General features: G+C 46.2%; 1 protein-coding gene and 1 long non-coding RNA gene across 7 annotated transcripts in view; one reads left to right on the top strand and one right to left on the bottom strand.

Moving 5' to 3' along the window:
- Nucleotides 1–27: 27 nt before the first annotated feature.
- TEN1 (TEN1 subunit of CST complex) overlaps nt 28–8,879 on the top strand; it is a 28,021-nt gene continuing 19,169 nt past the window's right edge. The window contains exon 1 of the mRNA XM_051838350.3: nt 28–160. The gene's annotated coding sequence lies outside the window, so the exon portion shown is untranslated. The remainder of the gene's footprint in view (nt 161–8,879) is intronic.
- LOC103345776 (uncharacterized) lies at nt 289–8,597 on the bottom strand. 6 transcript variants are annotated; one of them, XR_016224060.1, is made up of 3 exons: nt 8,038–8,597; nt 6,364–6,460; nt 289–4,874 (listed from the first exon to the last, which is right to left on the bottom strand). It is a non-coding gene; the product is annotated as an uncharacterized LOC103345776 (long non-coding RNA). The 6 variants fall into 6 exon arrangements; XR_016224059.1 differs by lacking the exon at nt 8,038–8,597 and adding an exon at nt 7,485–8,026; XR_016224058.1 differs by lacking the exons at nt 6,364–6,460; nt 8,038–8,597 and adding an exon at nt 7,485–8,026 and having other exon boundaries at nt 1,961–3,390; nt 4,086–4,874.

Here is an 8,879-nt window from a genome sequence, read left to right as displayed (position 1 = left end):
CCACCCCGAGCGACCCCCTCGAGGGGGACACCAGCCCAGAAAGTCGAGAAATTGTCGAGCTGGGGGAGGGAGTGAAGCGCTTCCGGTATCCCGCCCCTCCCCGTCAGGTGATCACGCGAGACGGAAAGAGAACCTGAAGCCCCGGCGACGCCCGGAACAGGTTGGCCGGGAGACTTGGAAGGGGCGGGACAACGAGGCACAGGCGGGACTGCGCTTGCGCCCTGGGTCTTGCCCGCCTGCCACTTCCGGGTCCGAGCGCGGAGTCCTACCCGGAAGTGATGGGAGGGCGGCTTTGGGGCTAAGATGAGGGCGGGAGTAGAGGGGAGTGTGTCCTAGAAGAATCCCGGATTGGGGGGGAAGGCCGGAGCCACAGTTGCGCCGCGGAGTAACTCCGGTTACCTTTTGCTAGAATAGGCTGTCCTTGCCACGCAGGGGCGGGGACCTGGGCGCGGGTGGCCGGCGCGGCCCGGCTAATTTGGAGCTCCTGGCTTTGGGGTGAGGCCGAGGGCGGTGCTGCCCGTAGGCCGGTCTTGGAACCCGCGCTGGTTTGGTTTCGCTGTTACTGTCGCGGTCACGAAAGTGATCCAGGCCCGCGTTTTAGAATCTTGGTATGGGAGCATTTCCAAGGGCAGGAAGGGGGCGTCCCCACGCACCACCAGAGTTTTTAGTTGTAATTCTGAAAAATACTGCCAGTTGATGACTTACAGGCTGTTGCTCATGAGTTCGTTTCGGTTACCTTGTGATTTCATGCCACGATAATGAAAGTCGCGCACTACCTCCTCTGTCGTCTGCATAATTTACCCTTGTCATGTTGAACAACGGACTTAACCCCTTGGCTTTATTTTACTTATTTTAGTAACAGAACTGTACTGGGAATAGTGTAAACTGAGTGGGACATCCCCCTCGGACATAAAACTCAAGGATCCTTTAAAAAAAATACTGTTTTAATGCAGTCATCTTAAAAAAAATACCAAGAAGATCGAGCGAATAAAATAGAACTTTAAAGATTCGTTGTCTCAGGCTCCACTGTACCAGGGCAAGCACTGTTGCTGAGGCTGTTTGAATACCCCCAGACTGCAAACATTTAGGGGAGGGAGGAAGAGAATATTGTATTCTTAGAATTGTATCTGTAAATCACATTGGATCTGTTAAAAACTAATTAGGAATTTGAAAAATTAAAATAAAAATGGCTACGGAAGCCAGGGAAGAAATCCTAAAACACACATACACATACGTAAAAATAACCCACATTATTTAGCCTGCTCCTTGTGGGTTGTGTTCATCTCAGAAATCCGCACTCGCGCTGTGGTGTGGAAGGTTAGGCCTCCTTTTGCAACGCCATGACCCACATGGGCTCTGCTTCCAACCCAGCTCCCTGCTGGTGCACCTGGGAAAGCAGTGGAAGATGCCCAAGTGTTGCAGCCCCTGCACCCGTGTGAGACCCAGAGGAGGCTCCTGGCTTCTGACTGGCCCAATTCTGGCGTTTGCTACCATTTGGGGAATGAAACGGCAGATTGAAGATCTCTCTGTTTCTGCCTTTCAAATCAATCAATCTAAAAGAAAAAAACTGGCGCTCCAAATGCAGCCAGCATAAGCTGTTGATAAGATAACGCTACCTGGCAATGCTTTATCATAGGTGAGCCGAAGGGCAGAAATTGGAGGTTTGGTTCAAGGCAGATCTCCCAGTTTGAGGTTTAGATTAGGATTGGATAAGATTCCCAGTGCCAGCTGGTGGAAACACCAAGGCAAGAGAATTCAGAGAAAACTTCGTGGGTGAAACGCCTGTTCGTGTTCCAGCTGTTTGCCTGAGCTGGACGGTGGGGCAGAGTCGGACATCGCTGTGTGTGGAGGTGGTGAGGGGTGCCTTTGGCTGTCAGCCTCCAGGCTGAGTGTGGGAGTAGATGCTGGTGGGTTTTGTTAGAGTCGACCGCCCGAAAAACGTCACCAAGAGACACGTCTCTTATGCAGACAGCACGGGGAAGCTTTATTGATTATCCAGCATGCTGGGGCTGTCTGATCATCATGAGCAGAGCAGCCCCGAATAACCAAAGGTCAGGGTTTATAAAGGCAAAAACCGCAAAACCGGGAAGGGGGGAGAGAATACACGGTTGTTAAGCGGTTGCTAAAGTCTTACAATCAGCAATTATGATCTTAAGACATAGACAAATCACATCTTCATTATTAGCCCAGGTAACCCAGGTGCAACCTTTCTACTTTTAAGCTTGAGCAATCATGCTAGGGGGTTTTGTGCTCTGCCAAGGGTGATGTAGTGCACTGCTATTGTCCGACTATTTGAGATCATAGTTTCAGACCAGAGTCTCACGGTGGGGGGGTTGCTTTCCCAGAATGCAGTCTCAAGTGCTCCAAAATGGAGTCCCTACTGTCAAGGTGCTACTTCACTCTGTTTTATTTTTACAGCTGCACCAGGAAGGTTTAAACCTGTAAGCTTAAGCTTAACTTTTTACACCCGCACATATACAATTTTAACTCTTCATTCCCCACTCCTTGTTGTGAGGATCTCTAATCTTAGAGATTATTTTTTTTTAATGTGACATATTGTTGTTTTATGACCATGAGTTTAACATTTTTAACTTGTTTCCGCATGAAGGTGATGAGTCTATTTAACACACAAGGTCCTATGGTTACAATTAGGAACAATTAAGGGTCCTGCTAGGGCTGACAGTAGGGTAGTAAGCCATGGGGACCGGCCGAACCATGACTCAAACCATTTCTGTTGAGTTTCCCTCTCCCGTTGCCGTTTTTCCAGTTGTTTTTTTGAGTTTGGCCATGAAGTTTCTAACCACCTGGGTTCAGTCAGCATAAAAACAACATTTTTCCTTTAGGGCCGCGCATAACACCCCCCCCCCCATGAAAATAAGATCCAACCCCCGCCTGTTCTGTAATACTGAAATGCAGATACTGGGCTGCACCTGGGAGATTGTGGAAGATTTGTCAGGCAGAAGGGGCGGGGATCTCCACCTGGCAGGTTATCAGGTAGAAGGGGGCAGGGCAGGATGTAAAGGCCGGGCTGCCCGAGAAACATTGTCAGGACGACTGAGATGCAGATGCATATGCTGGGCACATTAGGCCTTTATGTCACACACACATAAGCTCATAACTGACTTTCTGCCTAATATTTTTCCCTCAAGAGGTAATACCCAAAATTCTTCTTTGGGATTATGGATGGAGTTCCGTTTTCTGTAACTTCTTCAAAGCTGGCATGTGGGCGTCGAGGGGGATTTGGGTATTTCCTCTTGCTACCTGTCTTATGGTGTGCAACAGTGGCCTTGGAAAGACTGTGTTGCTCGGTCCAGAGTGCTGCTCAAGTCATCCAGGGGAATGGGCTGGAAGTCTTGCCTGATGACCATTTGGAGTTCAACAGCTTTTAGTCTGTTAGAGACAAAATGAACAAGGGCATTAAAAACACACGGTGCAAAGAGAAGCATCAAGATTGCAGAAGTTAGTGGGCCAAGGAGAGGACATAGCCAGGATTTCCGGGACCAGATGTCAGGCCAGAAATCCCAGCCCTGCTTGGCCTGGTCCTGGAGCTGTTTGGCTTTTTCCAGGAAAAGTACAAATTTGGGTTTGTGTCTGTCTAGTCTGATTGACCCAGAGACAATATATATATATATTTTTTGGATATCTAGTAGCCAGTTTTGCTAGGAAGTTAAGCCAATGTACAAGACTAGAGTCTCAGGCTGGGAAAGAAGACAGATTAATGAATTATTTACATTTAATTATTTATATTATGGATTATTGTGCACCCCCCTCAAGAGATAGGCCCTTTAAGTCCTCAGTGAGGACTTGTCCAAATAGGTGTAGGGCTATCTGAGTTAACTGTTACTGAAAGCCCTGTTTTTAGGAACTGGCAGGGAGGGCTTTCTAAGCTTAATGTTATTGGATAGACTTTTAAGGCATGGCTGGGTGTGTGAGGCCCAGACCTATCCATGGGATGCTGGAAGAGAATTGAAAGAGATGCAAATCTCCTTTAAGGGAGGCACCCTGTTGACTTGCATTACACGGCTGGACTAGGAGGAGAGCTGAATAGGAGGCTGATAGAAATAGGCAACTTGCGTTTCACTGACCCTAGGCCATCCCCTCAATAGCAGTGGCTGGAGCTGGAAGCTGGGCAGAGGCTGGGCAGAGCCAAAGGCTTTTTAGCTCGGGGCCACAGGGTCTGCGGTTCTGAACCAGGAGTCCTTCGACACCCAGGGCAGTTCCGTGTCCAGTGACCGTGCTCTTGGCAGGGCTGACAGAAGGCATTTGCTGTCATGACAGCTGCTTGCCCAATGCCCTGGCTCCTTATATCAGCAACAGGTGCCGTTTGGGGTGCACTGGCCTTGCTGGGTCTCCTTGATGGCAATCACCGTGTAAAGCAGCCATTGATTGGTCTGTTGCCTATCCTCTGCTGCTTGCTTGCTCCTTGTTTTCCTGGTCTCTAATAAAGCAGACCAAGGAGGCAGCCTCTATGATGTCAGTCAAGGGGGTGCTCAACCCAATCCTGATTTTTGGAGATTTTTTAATATTAGGGTGAGCTAGAAAAACTATGGTCATGGGCAAATTCTGACACTTAGTATTTTCCTGCGAGTTAAGACCATGCCCATGAGGAGAACTATGACCCTTTAGGTAAGATCAACTGTGGTGACCTGCTTGCATACTTTGAGGTCGTCAGTGTAACTTTTTACACCGAAAAATTGATCTAGTTGTCATATTATTTTATACTTTAACCTTTTTTGTTGTTGTTGTTGTTGTTTGGGGCCCTATACTGTGGCCAGGCATTATTACAGAAAAGGTCAGTCATCCCTTACATAAGGTCTGGGGATCAAACCGTACGTCACAGTGGAGAGTCCTGCAGAACAGTAGTAACTTCCCTTCTGGAAGAGAAAAGAGGAGAAGTGAGGCAGCGAGTTGGGTCTCTAGCCTGACTTTTTGGGCTTTTAAATTAAACTGGCAGTTTAACCAGTGTTTACTGTGTAGCCTGACTTAGAGGAGAAATTGTGGCAGAGGTCTCTGCCATTCTTTGGCTTCCGGGTATTTACCGTGTAGCCTGTGGACACTAGAGCTTTCTTGGGTTTCTGGAACCCAGTTTTCTAGCATCTGCCGCATAACCATAACTTAACAGAGACAGTAGAGTACACAATGGATTAACATGAATTTTATGTCTCTTGTCGAATAAACCAGAAATAAATTTAAAAAAAAACCTTGTATATAAGAGTTTACATAATTTAGAATTATTTAACAGAGTCAAAAAGAGCTTACAGGACCTAACTCTAGAAATGGCAGAGTAACCGATTAAGCAGACACTGTTAAAATAGACGTTACAGTTTTTGCAAAAACAGATTTTAAGATTTCTGATTTAGACCATTTTTAGATATTTACTAATATTAGTACACATTTTTTTTAAACCCATTGTTATAACAGAAGATCAGACTTCAACTTTAGGTCAGTGTAATTTTGGCATTAGCACTTAACTCTGTAAATAATATTTTAAAATTGTAAACATTTTAAAACTTTTTATGACTTGTTTACACCTTTTGAAACTTTATACCCGTAGTTACTTTTACATAGCCTTGAATTGTCATGTATGGACAACCTATGAGAATACATGTTAATAAACTTAAACAGGTTTTTTTTAATTGAATTTGAGATGTTAAAAGTATATATTTTTCCAAGTTTTACTTAGCACTGATTCCTAGATGACTTAAGACACTGAGTTGTTAATGAATACCACACCATTATCTGAAATAAAAGTTAAAATTACATTTTTATGTTTTTAAGTAACATGAGGATAACACCTCCTGGACAGCAAACACTAGTGCATGTTTACAACTTTGAAAAGATCTTTATTATTAAGAGAAATAAGTTTAAAGCATATTAAAGACATGTAAAACTGAGCAAGCAAGCCACTGAGCAAACCTAAGGGCATTTGCATTACCTCAATTTTCTGAACCAATCTGCATTGGCTTACTTTAGTTAACAACATAAAGGCTTGTATACACAGAATTTTACTCTTATTTTTATAAGACCAGCTGGAAAGCAAAAACATAAATACAGCATAGGTCTGACACCATTTATAACATTTTAATATATTTTATATAATCTGAATTGACTCAAGCAGCTGTTACTTTAACAAATTTAGAGTCTCATCCTTTGAGAGTTCCAGGGATCCAACTGGAAGCCCCAAGTTGGAAGACTCGGTTTAGAATTTAAGCTGTCAGAGAGTCAAACCATTTAGCCAAAATTAGTACATTTTTGATCAGTTGGGTAATCACTCAGACATTAAAAACAGATAAACAATGTAAACAAACTTCGCATTGTTGTTTTCCCAATCAAGACTCTAATGGCAATAGAAAAACTCAAAACCTTCAAGACAGGTGAACGCTCTCAGATGAGTCAGGGGCAGCAGCACAGAAAAGAGCTGATTATCAGCATATGAACCCATTGTTTAGGTTTTCATTAGCTGCAAAGAGAAAAACCCATCAGGTTGGAAAGGGTTAATGGCTTAAGGTTCTGGCTCCCTTAGGTAAGGTCAGCAGTGGTATTGAATTGGAAATTCCTCCAGGAGAGGAAAAAGAAGCAGCGCTGGGGTGGGGGCTCTGCCTAGAGATATTTGGCTATGCCTGCCTGGGTGCACCAGGCCACATTGGACTAGAATAGAGTGCAGAGAAAGGCTGTGGTCCCCCATTTACAGGAAAGACTGCGCACACCAGGGCTTGGCAGGACTAACCGTGGGGTTGGGTAGGTGCGCCGTTTCACCAAGAGTGTTGGGAACCTTTTATAATTTAACCAAAGCCAGATCAATTAGGACTACTGCAGACACTCAGTCAATTACAACAGATAGTTAACTTTAGCTCTTTTCCAGATTTAGTCCTCAGGTAATCAAAGCTTAGCAACAGTAATAGTTCACAAAAAACTTTAAGACGCACCAGAGCTACCATAAGCTGCAAAGACGGAAAACTTTTTACCAGGTTGGAAAGGGTTGATAGGTAACAGGTAACAGCTTTTCCCTAGGTGCAGAGACTTGTGGAATTTCCCTCTCCCTTTCTCCTGCCCAGTGGTATAGGAATGGAGATGAGGAGAGCAAAAGAGTGGGGGAAGGAGCCCCCGGGAGGAGGAGGAAGGCAGAAAGCAATGACCTCCTCCTGTCTGGGGGCTGAGTGGGGTTTGAAATCTCCTATCACTCAAGGTTACCCACTACCTAGTTGTCTGAGTTTACCTGAAGGGCCAATATTAGCCTCGACCGAAGCTAAGCCCTGCTCGCGTAGCAGTAGGCAGGGTGACCAGGCATCCCTCCGAGAGAGAGACCTGATCCTCGGGTCGCAGCCCTTCCTAATTTCCCTCCCGTTCCTTACAATCCCTCTGGAGTTTCGGCCGTAGCTAAGCCGTGGCCAGGGGGACTCCGCGTTCTCGGAGAGCTGTGGGGTGCCGGACACTCAACGGTCACTTCCACAGATCCGATCCCGCTTGAGGGAAGGAATACTGACCTCCGATGTCTTCTCAAAATCCCGGTCCGGGTGCCCAGGACGGCCAGGCAGGAGAATGGCCTCTTTCACTCAGCGAATGAGTGGTAAATGGAATGAGCCCTCCGGGGGGCCAATCCACTCCTAGAGCAGGCCATTCAGAGGCACAGAAAGACTGCTGCTTTACCCTCTTAATCAGGAGAGAGAGATTAGATCCCCTAGCCCGCACATCAGGCCAGTGAGCCGAAGTAAGAGATAGCGGTGTGGACACAGTTTGACCCATGTTACAGACAGAAAAGCAATTCCCAAAAAACTGAAACCTAAAATGTAACCGCTGTTGGCACAAAACTCCCACCTAGGGGAATTTCTGATGGGAGTTTGGCTGAGCGTCCTCAGTCTCCCGGTCCTCTCGGGGCGTCCCCCAAGGTGGTAGCCTGGGGCTTCCAGGCACGTCTGCCAGCCACAGTGCATACCGTGCCAACCCAAAAACTGAAACCGAAACAGGCCTGTAACCCGAAAAACCGAAACCTGAAGCGCACATATACTGAGTCCCTACCTTAGGCGCCTTTATACTTACCCCAAGAGACTTCTGTTGGAGGCGTCCACGGGCAGCCCCAATCTCGCTGGGGCCTCCAAATGTTAGAGTCGACCGCCCGAAAAACGTCACCAAGAGACATGTCTCTTATGCAGACAGCACGGGGAAGTTTTATTGATTATCCAGCATGCTGGGGCTGTCTGATCATCATGAATAACCAAAGGTCAGGGTTTATAAAGGCAAAAACCGCAAAACCGGGAAGGGGAAGAGAATACACGGTTGTTAAGCGGTTGCTAAAGTCTTACAATCAGCAATTATGATCTTAAGACATAGACAAATCACATCTTCATTATTAGCCCAGGTAACCCAGGTGCAACCTTTCTACTTTTAAGCTTGAGCAATCATGCTAGGGGGTTTTGTGCTCTGCCAAGGGTGATGTAGTGCACTGCTATTGTCCGACTATTTGAGATCATAGTTTCAGACCAGAGTCTCACGGTGGCGGGGTTGCTTTCCCAGAATGCAGTCTCAAGTGCTCCAAAATGGAGTCCCTACTGTCAAGGTGCTACTTCACTCTGTTTTATTTTTACAGCTGCACCAGGAAGGTTTAAACCTGTAGGCTTAAGCTTAACTTTTTACACCCGCACATATACAATTTTAACTCTTCAGTTTCTCTCCTTCATGACCTTTCATCCATCCGATAAATATTTAATAGTACTCCAGACACCGTGTTAGACACAGGGACATAGTGAAGATTTAGAGTCCCTGGCCTCACATAGCCGACAGTCCAGAGGGAGACATGGACAAGGTTCGAGTCTAAGGAGAAGCAAGTGTGCATGGGGCCAGTGCCTTGGCGCACTTGGCTAATCCTCCGCCTGCAGTGCCGG

This window comes from Oryctolagus cuniculus, chromosome 17, assembly GCF_051225735.1.
Source record: "Oryctolagus cuniculus isolate XC-2025 breed Fujian yellow rabbit chromosome 17, ASM5122573v1, whole genome shotgun sequence".
Lineage (NCBI taxonomy): Eukaryota > Metazoa > Chordata > Mammalia > Lagomorpha > Leporidae > Oryctolagus > Oryctolagus cuniculus.
The sequence above is the reverse complement of the archived record's forward strand: the minus strand, read 5'-3'. Positions and strand labels throughout refer to the sequence as shown.